Source organism: Centruroides sculpturatus, unplaced genomic scaffold, assembly GCF_000671375.1.
Source record: "Centruroides sculpturatus isolate CEXI.00-Female unplaced genomic scaffold, Cexi_2.0 scaffold13, whole genome shotgun sequence".
NCBI lineage: Eukaryota > Metazoa > Arthropoda > Arachnida > Scorpiones > Buthidae > Centruroides > Centruroides sculpturatus.
The window spans coordinates 1608979-1622243 of NW_019384405.1; the positions used below are offsets into that span (position 1 = coordinate 1608979).

The 13265-nt window shown below is 32.4% G+C and overlaps 1 pseudogene; it reads right to left on the bottom strand.

The window, feature by feature from the left end:
• Positions 1-965: 965 nt before the first annotated feature.
• LOC111618801 lies at positions 966-1415 on the bottom strand (annotated as a pseudogene).
• Between the last annotated feature and the right edge of the window lie 11850 nt (positions 1416-13265).

Consider the following 13265-nt stretch of genomic DNA (forward strand, 5'->3'; position numbering starts at 1 on the left):
TTCGTTATAACGTATATCTAGCGTTCCACTGACTTTTTATAATCCTACAGTAATCTCGGCCAGCTTATAAAGGTACGTGCAGCTTACAGAATAACTGTAAACTTCACGTGCAGCTGACGAGGTGTCTGTAAACTGCACGTGATCGTTAAAAATAGTACATTTTGAAGGAAAATAGTACATTTTTTCAAGGAGATTCAGTAAGTTTTTTGAAATTTCATTGTGGCAACGCTGCAACGAGCATTCTTTGCTGGGACTCCGACAAGATATGACAGAAGAAAAATTACAATATAATATAATTTTAAATTACATTACTTTTAAATTTTTTTTAACATAATGAGCAAGAAAGGAGAATGCAAGTTCAACGATGATCTAAGAAGTGAATTTCCGTTTATTAAGAAAACCAAATGCGATCACATCGTAAAATGTGAGAAATGTAATTGTGAATTTTTTATTTCGCACGGCGGGAAGAATGATATTTCAAATCATTTGGAGGCACCGAAACATAAAAGGCATTTAAATATTGCTGCATCTTTCTCAAAAATACAGGATTTTTTCAAAAAACAACTTATGGAGACGAAGAAAAGCAATTAGCATTGGCAGGAGGACTTATGTCTTATAATGTTATTAAGCGTATAACTGCAGAATAATAAACAATTCTGGTACTTCGGCAAATATTCGGCACGCTCCAACTCGGAGAATTCCTCAGTGGAGTCTTCACCTTTATGTTATTGAAATAACGAGGTAAAATATATTGAGAGGATATGTTTATTTTCTAAATGTACTGTAAACTTAAAATGCACAACAATTAGGAACGAATAAAGTATGTTTTTTTTAAATTTATTATTTAGAATCTCTGCTTCCCAGAATTAACTGAAGGTATTGTTATAGAAAACAACAAATATTAACCTATATAAGCACAGAAAAAATGAAAGAGAACATATGAAAAAACAAGTGAAGATTTTCAACTACGTCAACNGTCCAATAAGAAAATTCTCTGGTTTAATGTCTCGGTGAATGAAATTCTTATTGTGAACATATTCAATTCGTTCAATCATCTGATCAGCTAGCATTAAAACAGTTTTCATAGTAAAACGTCGTGAACGTATTGTAAAAAGTTTTTCTAAACTTGTTCCAAGAAGATTCATGACTAAAGCATTATAATTTCTTTCTTCTCCATACCATAGTATATCAGGTATACCGATACCACCTTGAAGAATTTCATATACTTTACCTTCGTAGAGTAGTCGTGGATTCTTTACCTTTCTTGACTCCAATTTTATGACAACTTTTTCTTCATTTGTGATGTCGACGCCAAGATAAACGACTCCGAACGAACCACTTCCTATCTTACTTATTAATTTATACTTTTCACCAACGATAAATTTCTCTGTGGATGAACTACTGGCGCTAGCCATTTCGTTATAACGTATATCTAGTGTTTCACTGACTTTTTATAACATTACAGTAATCTCGGCCACCTTATAAATAGCATGTGAAGCTTATAGGGTCACTGTAAACTGCACGTGCAGCTGACCAGATAACTGTAAACTGCACGTGGAGCTGATGAGGTATCTCTAAACTGCACGTGCAGCTGACCAGGTATTTGTAAACTGCACGTGCCCGTTCTAAGTTGGTAAGGCTGTTTGAAAGGTTTTTCCCAGTAGTATTTTATAAAATGAATCGATTCTAGACTAATATGACTCGAACTTTTTCAAAATACGTGTAATTTTTTGGAATAATCCATATAAAATATGCTATAAAGAAAAGATTGTATGAATATTTATCGAATGTGCACCATTCGGAGAGCAGTTGCTTAAGCTTGTTTTCGTCGCGGAGCGACACATTGGCGTACAAAGCGTGTCACGTAACAATTGTGGATGCTATTCGATTTGTGGGTCACATTATACTAATTTCTGACGTGTTTCTTGATAACTTATTCTTTCTCCGAAAAATTCGCTGAATAACGCGTGATAGATCATAATATAATATAGCATTTTTATTGTAATTAGAAACGCTTTATTATTATTATTGACTATATGAAACAACAAAGGTAAAATCGCTGGCTAACGACAATAATTCTATCTTGATATATATTATGATGATAAATATTAATCAAATGCAACACAAGATGTCTAATGTCTCGATGTAAATAACAATTATACAATTTTATCTACAACATGAAAGAGATTAGGCCATTTAAAAGCAGAGCAGAATTATTAGTTATTTATCGCATTATCATACGTTATTATACGTTATTATATGTTGAATTTAATCCATATTTAAAATGAAATGATGTTTTAATATTTCTATTAATGATAAGGTGACCAGATGTCCCGACAGTCCCGATTTTTAACAATTTGTCCCACACCCCGTGGTGTTTTAAAAAAGTCCGGACTATTTGAAAGGATTAAATTTTTGTCAATTATGTGTCATAAACTTGCGTCTTATGTTTAATTAAGATTCGGTAAAGATCGTTTCGTATTGTGTCTGTACGCCATATTAGATATATATTTTGTTCTAATTTTTATATATTTTCCTTTCTTTGTATTTTGTCTATTGTTTGACCTTTGTAGAATTTTCCTTCCCAACCCTTCCTACTTGAGTGGTGATGTCTAATCACTTTAGAACAATAGAATGTAACCCTAAAGGCAGTGTGTGTGTGACCAACGAGCCAGCGTTGCCATTTCTAGTACATTTGTACTTTTCGGGTAGATTTTGCCCTTTCAGTACATGAAAAGTACACTTATATTTTTAGTACATTTTGAGTACATTATAAAATTTCAGTTCCATTTATTGTACAAAATAATATTTCGAAAAAATGCGAAAAAATTAGTTTAATAAATTCTCACTAGTGTCACTGCTTGCTAATTTGATTTACCCAATTACAGCATATACATGGTGTATGTCAGTCGACATCAACAACATACTGATAGTTGCACGTGTAAATGTTATGACTCAGTGGTCTTCTTTCACACTGGTCACACGCTTCAGCATATACACATTCTCACGAGGACCTTGATAAAATTTTCACATTACGTGGTTTAAACAATTCAACTCTGTCAAACAAAAATAATGAACAGATAAGGAAATCGATGATTTTAAACTTTTGTCATCAATAATATCAAAATATCCGTTAAGTCAGAGTGGAATTATTACACAAAATAATTTTGAAATTGTACAGTACAAGTATAAATAATATAAATACTTTTATATTATTTTCTATCACTATAATTTAATTCTTAATTACGAACTTCTAAGAACTTCTGATCTAAGAAGTGAATTTCCGTTTATTAAGAAAACCAAAAGNACGTGGTTTAAACAATTCAACTCTGTCAAACAAAAATAATGAACAGATAAGGAAATCGATGATTTTAAACTTTTGTCATCAATAATATCAAAATAGCCGTTAAGTCAGAGTCGAATTATTACACAAAATAATTTTGAAATTGTACAGTACAAGTATAAATAATATAAATACTTTTATATTATTTTCTATCACTATAATTTAATTCTTAATTACGAACTTCTAAGAACTTCTGATCTAAGAAGTGAATTTCCGTTTATTAAGAAAACCAAAAGCGATCACATCGTAAAATGTGAGAAATGTAATGGTGTATTTTCTATTTCGCACGGCGGGAAGAATGATATTTCAAAGCATTTGGAGACACAGAAACAAAAGGTATTTAAATATTGCTGCATCTTTTTCAAAAGTACAGGGCTTTTTTCGAAAAACAACTTATGGAGACGAAGAAAAGCAATTACCACTGGCAGAAGGACTTATGTCTTATCATGTTATTAATCACAATCATAGCTTCGGGTCAATGAATAGTTCATCACAAGTTATCAAAATAATATTCAACAAAAAATTTAGAACAAAATCTGAGGCAATTGTGTGTAATGTGCTTTCCTCATATACAATAATACCTCGACTTACGCGAACCCAGAGTTATGCGATTTTCAAATCTCGTCGATTCGTCTTTTGTTTGAGCGCCACGCAACTCTCGATTACTCACTCCACAACACTATTGTTTAGATTATATATTCGGACATGTCGCGCGAAATCGGCACACAGCTACAATTTATTTTGTGTTATTTATTTCTGTGTTTGTTATATCTAAGGAGACTCGAGAGACTCTATGTGGTGATTTCTTGTAACCGTGAACGAATCAAAAGACGAGATAAGATTAACGAGAACATTTATTAGCTTACATACATCCGACTTGGATTTTACATAAATTGCAAAATTATACCCCGACTACCGCGAATTCGACTTACGCGGTTATCGGTTGGTCCCACCTATCGCGTAAGTTCGGGGTATTACTGTACATTGTCAGAATTTAAAAAAAATCTAGAAAAAACAAATTTTATTTCCATATATTCAGTCGCAACTAATCATAAGGATAGAAAAATATTTCCAACCGTTATTAGATTTTTTGATTCGGAAACAAGAATAAAAATTAGAATTTTAGATTTTGTATCGAATATCATTGCCCGGCGAAGTGCACAGCCCTGGTTTGTATACAATCAAGCAACTGTTTTTCAAGATGCTGTAAAATTTATTGAAAATGACAAAATTTCGGTAATCGAAGTAGCAAAACGAAATTAAAAATTTAAAATTTCAGTGTCAAGAGCGGTTAGAAAATAATTTTCTTTCATTAATCATCTATAATAGTATAAGTCGGTTAGAAGAACAAGGTGCAATAAATCGCGCAGATTTTGTGAATCGTCAAAAAATTCTATAGTAACTGCTTAGATTATTTAGAAGAGTGGACGGTACATTACAATGATATTGAACATTTTCATTGGGTCATGTTAAAACAAGAACTTAATTGGAAAGATGTGCAAAAATCATTCGATCACATTAGTCAACATTTTTCAGGTAGCAATATTTCCGAAAAAGATCTTTTTAATGAAGTATAATTATCAAAAATATATATATTGATAAGGAAAAGCTTAAATCTTGGGCATCAGCAAAAATCTCAACAGAGAACAAATGGCTAGAAATACAGTCTTTTGTCAGTCTTTATTTAATGTGCATACGCACATATTTGGCCCCGCTGGGTGCATTACCAGATAAGTATACATAGGAATTACTAGAAATTGCTAGAAATACAGTCGACCCCCCTATAACACTGTTGATAATTCCTTATATGAATTCCATGTTGTACGAGTAACTTAGATTTTAGAAATACATGAGCCGTTCACAGCCCGACACACGTATTTGTAAAATCTAAGTGACTCGTACAACATTAAATTCATATAAAACGGAATTATCAACAGTGTTATAGGGGGTCGACTGTATTTCATCATTTTGAAACAAACCGTCTTCCATACAATAACGCATTATAAATTGTGTCCTTACCGGGAACAAATGCCCCGACTGAACGCGTTTTTTCTACTGTGAATAAAGTGTGGACATCGACAAATCACAATTAATTAAGTGTTGAGACTAAAAAAGCAGTGTTATGTGTAAAATATAATTTAACAAATTCTGTTAATAACAAATTATAAAAAATTNCTTTTAGTAATACCAACCTTCCGGTAGATTTTTGGAAAAATATTAAAACATTGCCTTATAATATAACTAAATAAAAGGATGAGATTAAAATAAAATTATTGATGGTTAACGCAAATCTACAAAAAACCAGGAAATTATAACCGAAACTTTTGCAAAACATCTTAACTGTGCGTGAATCAATCTTTAAAGCTAAATTCGTCTAAGAGAATAGTACATTCTTTAGTGCTGGGAGAAACAACTGCAAATGAAATCTATTACACTGTAATAAACTTAAAAACTCGTACTCCTGACAGATAATTCAAATATGGACATAATCAAAGAAATTGCAGATATCATCGCCACACCTTCATCTTGTCTTATAAACTAGTCCTTCGAAAGAGAAACATTTCCTAATAAATTAAATTATAATATGGTTATACCGATACATAAGAATAAAAAATTTAAAAACGACAAAAAAAATATTACTGTCCGATTATTATCATCCTCGTGCTGGTAAAAATTATAGAGAAAATCTTCTATAAAAATCTCATGCTGATAAGCAAAGTTTTCCTCTGTTATACAATTGCAAATAAAAAGCTCGAAACATGTCTTGATAATTCTAAGCATTCGTACGACCAGTTTTATTTATTCACTGTAAAAAAGCTACCTTAATTAATCATACATTCATTTTCAGTCGCAGCAAGAGACGATATAGCGTGCCGACTCCCGTCAGAACATCGCCCCATTCAGCGCAACGAGGGTCGATATTAAAGCCCCGAAACCCGTAGCGATAGTACTCTATTTAAACTATAAAGTAAAATAAAATGAAGCACATTACTAATTGTATTCTGATCTTTCTGGAATTTGTGAATTTTGTAGCAACTTCGTTCACATTTTTCTCTCGTCCTTTTGGAAATTCTCGGAAATTTGTTTTCATTCGAATTTTTCGAATTCATCAATTTTATTGTGGGTTTTCGTTTTCTTTCTTTATTTCTTCTTATTTTTTATTGTAAACTTTTCGAAAAACATAGAATTGAATGTTTTTAATTAATGGAAACTTTGAAGAACGATTCGACCAGCACGAGTTCAACAATGATTTAATTTCATTGTTGATCTGTTAACAATTGTTTAAATATCGCATTGTTGTAGTGACGTCGATCGGCGTTTAGTCTTATAATTCGTACAAAATTTATATTTTTGAAAAATAAAATATAATATTTTATATATGGAAGTGTATATGGCACGGATAATTTTATAAAGATCGGTGTTTATTGTTAATAGGTATCCGGATTGTGTCGGACGTATTGTATAGCTTACCGTGAAAGCGAAATATTAAAATTATAAAGTGGCCATCAAAATATTGAAAATACAGCAATTTGATTGTTCTTTTAAATGAATATACAATATCAGATATATTTTTGATGGAATAAAAACTTTTCCGTTTTCATTTTTTGAGTAATCCGAAATAAATCTGAATTTTGAATTCCATTAGTTTTAATTTTCTGCGTAAAATATATATAAATCCTGGGCTCTCAGGCCTAATACAGGACGTATGGCATTAGTTTTATTCTTAATTATAAGCTGTTTTTAAACTTTTCATGTTTCCTTGTGAGGACCCGAAAACACTCGGAACAACGCGAAGTTATAAAGGAATTTTACAAAGTGATTACGTAAGATTTTTGTTGGTATAAAGACGTGGAAATTTCTTGGATATAACGAGAAAAAAAGCGTGTAGTTTCTCGTATTTAACTCTCAACAACGCCCTAAGGCGATCTACCTTCGAGCAGACTTCAGGAGATTATCACCTGCGGACTGGCATTTTCCGCGGAAAGGAGAGGATCCAGGAAATTTTATTTTTACCAACAACGAAAGATCTTTGATAGTGTAAGCATTTTTTTGTAACAATAAATCGTGTCCATAATTATGTAACTGTGAAGTTTGTCTCCGGATAATTCGCTTCCACATACGATCCGGAACTACTCTGTCATTCTGACATTTTAGCGCGAATCGGGAATTTTACATCATCGTTACAATACATGTAAAACTGATGGGCGAATAGCCGAGCTGTTAATATGGATGCTCGCCGCTGGGGCTGGTCCGGAATTGAATCCGGATTGTGAAAAAACATCGGGAATTTTTCGGGCTGCCATTCTGGATATGTCGTTTTCCGTTCTTCACGTAACATATTGAATGTTCAATGGACAACCGTTAAAACACACAAAGCTATAAATTTCATAGCGGTATCAAAGTTATTTTCAAAATTTATTAATGAATGATATGATAGTTTTGTTTATAAGTATTGTTAGGTAGCATTTATTAATTGCTTTTGACGTTGACTCGTTACTTCAAGCAGGTGTATTTTATTGTTTTATTACCCTGTTTCATCGTGCATTTGTAGTTTTCTAAAAATATATCCAGTTTTTTTCCCCTGACAATATATGATGTTTGGGTCAAATGTCCTTTGCAGAATCTGTATACGCTGAGAGTTCTGATTATTATTTATTTATAAATAAATATTTAATTGCGAAGAAGTGACTGACGCACTGACTTCTGATTCAGGTTCGAAATTCGATTTCCTGGAATAAACAAGAAAATATTAATTGCGACTCTGGAGCACACTCGGCCTTCATTGTAATGAGTACGATACATTTCTTCGTTGATTTTTTATACGGAAAAAAACCTCTAGTTGTAAATTTTAAAAACTTAGTGTTAGGCCAAGAACGTGTGATATAAATACTATATATCGATAATACGTATATTTGAGATCAATAAATAAATATGCATAAACCAGGTTTTACGTCGAATACAGTAATACCTCGACTTACGCTACCCCGACTTACGCGATTTTCAAATCTCGTCGATTCGTGTTTTGTTTGAGCGCCATGCAATTTTTGATTACTCACTTACCCGCACTATTGTTCAGCTTACATGTTCGGACGTGTCGCGCGGAATCGACGCATAGCTACAATTTATTTTGTGTTATTTATTTCTGTGTTTGTTATATCTACGGAGACTCGAGAGACTCTACTATGTCATCCATGCGAAGTAGAACTGATTCTTCTGCATTAAACAAAAAAAAAGAAAACTTTATCTTTGGAATGTAAAGTTAACATTATTAACTTCGATATAAAAATGAAACTTTGTGAATTGGCAAAGTTTGATCTACCGGAACCGACGGTCAGAACAATTATAAATGGTAAAGAAAAAATTGTCGAAGCTGTGAAAAATGCTCAATCTTTCAATTCAAGCATCATTCGTAAACGACACGGTATTATCGCTGAGATGAAAACAATGTTAAAATTATAGTGTGATAATCAAGTAAATGTAAAAAATTGTATAATAATATACAGTAGAGCCGCGATTATCCGACTCAATTGGGTACTGGGGTTGGTCGGATAATTGAAAAGTCGAATAACCGAAAAGTATGAAAAAATCCATTATTAGTGTAGTATATTATTATATCCCATGTAATTAGTATATTAGTATATCGTTATTATCCTACTTTGCGTTGAATTTTCATCGATGTTAAGTTTAACAAAAATTTTTTAAAATAATTATCGTCGCTATTGTATCGTTAAAAATTAGAAAATTAAGCTTCGTTTAAATACTAGCTCCCTTTCATGGTCGATCCAGCGTTGCCAGCTAAAACACATAAAAATAATATTAAAGTAGCCAAGACAGCCAAATATTGTAGCGAAACATCACTAGCGGACATTTGAAATTTGCCGACTGTCCTAGTCGGCAAATTTCAAATGACGGTCGGTTAACCGAGGTGACGGTTAATTGTGAGTCGGATAATTGAGGCTCTACTGTAATTTGTTATACTGTACAGTACATATGTATTATCTAAGGTTTTATTAAACATTTTTTCTAAATTATTGCTTTCTTTAGTTTCTGGCCCCAATTAAAATTTTTTGTATGTATTTATTAGTGTTGCAACGAATAGTATATTCGGCCGCATATTCGGCCAAATTATTTGGCTTGATTAACGCACTACGATAATTGGCGCGAAAACCGCATTACGGCAAGGACCCTGCTCTCTATTGGTCCGCTGTCGCTACGCTTCGCCAATCGCATTAATTATTGACAGTTGTAGCGGACAGACAAGAGTGTCATGACAGTATGTGATAAACGATGATATCAAATGTGGATAACAATGAAATGACCTACACGTGTAAATAACGAAAAAAGAACAGAGAAGGACTGCGAAAATGTGAAAATAAATATGAAATAGAGTTGATAACATAATCGAACAAGTCGAGGCAGCTTATTGGCGCGAAATTCGCGGCCGTCAATGCCAAACAATTGTTGTCATAGACTTCGGAAAGCTAAATGTTTGTAATGAAAGTCACTTAGCGTGCATGGGCCTGGGGCCGTTCGAGCTACCAAGTTGTCTCGAATCTGTGAAATCATAACTGTGACTTATACCGACGTACTATCTGTCTCTTTTCTCTGTTATCACCAAGCTATGAGTCACGTAATTGTAAAATGGGAAATCTACGACGGAAAAGTGACGAATCGAAAGTATCGTGAGCGCGTATTATGATGTATGCATAGGCGTACGCGGACTAGAGCGATAGAGGAAAGCGAAACGGAAGAGCAAAGACGGATAAAAAAAGGGGAGGAGGATAGAAAGGGAAGAGCAAAGACACTATTAAAAATAGGATAGGCAGGGTCACACCCTCAGATGTGCGACGATTCTCGAACGAATAGGTGTGTACATGTGCTGATCTTTGTAATTATAAATTGTAAAAACAAATGACTAATATAACATGCACAAAATAAATAAAAAAACAATAAGTTATAAATAAATATAAACAAACAACACTAACCCGATAACATTAAATCTAAATACCAAATTGATTAATTTACTGTGTTTTTGTTATTTCTTACTCCTGTTTTTAGGTATTCCGTATTTGGCCGAATAGCGAATAGTAACCGAATATTCGTTACATCACTACTATTTATATGCGAAATTATACCCCGACTTACGCGATAGGTGGGAACGAGCGATAACCGCGTAAGTTCGGGGTATTAGTGTATACGAATAATAAAATTAAATGCTTCTGGGGAGACAGTGACGTAAAATTCACGTGACACAGAGCCAATTACCTTGAGTACAGAACACTTATCCCCACCCGATTTATCCAACTTATAAGCTTCTAAGAACGTGAGTTCTTCAGCCTAATATTCTAGGTAATCCTGTTTAAACTTACTTTCAGTAAATGTTGCCAACTGCAAAAAAAATTCAGAGTATATCATCGCATTAGTTGGTGTTAAAATAAAATTATTCGTATAAACACTACGTACGTCATTTCGTATATTTCTAGACCAGTGTTCTTTAACTTTCTTAAATATGCGACCCCTTTACAAATTAAAATATTCTGGCGACCCCCCAGGGCCATATTAAAACTTTATCAATGATTTTAAAAACTACGTATTTAATTTTCTTTCTGTTGAGATCTAAATATCGATCGAAAAACCAATTGTACTGTAAAATAAAAAGGCACAACCTTCTCATTGAAATTGTAGGTTTTTTTATTGTAGTGTAGGACCTACAAACACGACTTTTTTTTACCCGCGACCCTCGTATAAGGCTTTGCGACCCTCCTGGGGGTCGCGACCCACAGGTTGAAAAACACTGTTCTAGACTTTAGTTGTTTTAATTGGTATTTAAAACTCGGAATCGAAACTAATTTACTTTCTTTGCAGTATTTAAAATATTTCGAACGTTTTATGAAATAAATTCAAATCTTCTAAAGCGTTCATCTGTTCGAGAAAATGTTTTGTTACCTTCTTAATTTAACAAAATTTTCATAGAAAAGAATAAGCGATTCGCAACGTATTTCAACTGAATTGTAGAATAATCTTTACTTCTAATCAAAATAAATTATAAAGGCAAGTGTACAATGTGCGTGCCGCTAAAACTCAGAAACAAGTCCCGGTACGATCAAGGGAGTTATATGGTGTGGATAAATTTGGTCGATGAGTTCGTTTTCAGCTGTGGCTACGTTGCAAAAATTACTGTTAAGTTCAATGAAGTTGGTCGTCTGGTCAGCGGGATATGTGCCTTCGCCTATTTGTATAAGTTTTTGAACAAAATGTTGTTTATAAACAAGAATTGTAAATAGAATATGTTTTCAATAAATTCTTTTCTCTCTTATATTTTAAAGTTTATTTTGTTATTTTAACTACCACGCATTCTCATATCAACTCCCTGAGCGAAGCCGGTACCTCAGGTAGTAATTGAATATGTCTTGGATAGCAATCACTTTGTGTCAGTAAATATGCCGAGGGAAAATTATAGAATTATTTATTATTTTAATGTATAAAAGTTTCTATAAGAATTAATTTAAAACATAAAATACCGTTCGCTCTCTATTATCTTAAAATCAATTAAATACACAAATATTGACGTAATTAAATTTCGAAACATTTTCCAATTTTATTAATTGACGTGTCCAACGTGCGATTTTTGAATTTTTCTTTGTAGCTACTGCATTTTATTTTATTTAGAACGTGGAACAAATTCAAATTTGTACCTCTGATATCGTTCCAGAAAATGTTTCGGTTTAAAATTTTTTGAGTTTATCAATGGCTTTCTTCATTAATCACAATCATAGCTTCGGGTCAATGGATTGTTTATCACAAGTTATCAAAATATTATTGAACAAAAAATTTGCCTGTGCTAGAACAAAATCCGAGGCAATTGTGTGTAATGTGCTTTCCTCATATACATTGTCAAAATTTAGAAAAAAAAAAGAAAAAACAAATTTTATTTTCATATATTCTGTCACATCTAATCAATAAAGATAGAAAAATATTTCCAACCGTTATTGTATTTTTTGATTCGGAAACAGAAATAAAAATTAGAATTTTAGATTTTGAATTGAATATCATAGTCCGGCGAAGTACACAGTCCCGGTTTGTACACAATCAAGCAACTGTTTTTCAAAATGCTGTAAAATTTATTGAAGATGACAAACTTTCGGTAATCGAAGTAGCAAAACGAAATTTAAAATTTCAGTGTTAAGAGCGGTTAAAAAATAATTTTCTTCCATTAATATATATATATATTCGATCCGTCCGGATTTGAACCAGGGTTACCCAAAGTGGTAAGTTGTTGCCTTGACCGTTCAGCCATCCGGCCTTAATTTTTTTTTTCTTTTTTTATTTGGGTATTTTTATAGTCTATTAATTTTATAGAGACACAATAGATTAAAACTTCTGTGATGTGGCATTAAATGTACAGTATTTATTTATTTATTTTTACACTAATTAATGACCCGACTATTTTCTTCAGGATCCCTGCAAACAATGCACAAGTGACTACAGCTTTTAAAAATTTGTGTTTTCTTTTTCCATGAGATTATAGCAACGACTGAGAAAATTATATAAAATATATGTTGGCTACTTTCAATAATAAACATTAACAAATACTGTAACATCTGTAAAATATACTGGAATGAAAAATTCATATTCCTGTGTAATTATTAAACAGTACAGAAGTTAAAATTTATTAGATGTTCGAAGTTTAATTTAATTTGAACACTTACAGTTTAAAAGGTATCCATAAACGATTAACACATTAAACGGTACAAATAAGATATAGAAATAACATTGTATCTACTATGGAAACATTAAAAAAAATTGAAAATGCATTACCAGTCACAGAATTTCTTATAATGTTGTTACATCTCCATTAACAAAACTGTTTTTACATAAAAATAAAACGCAACTCATCAGTCTGAGTCACAAAAAAAAAATA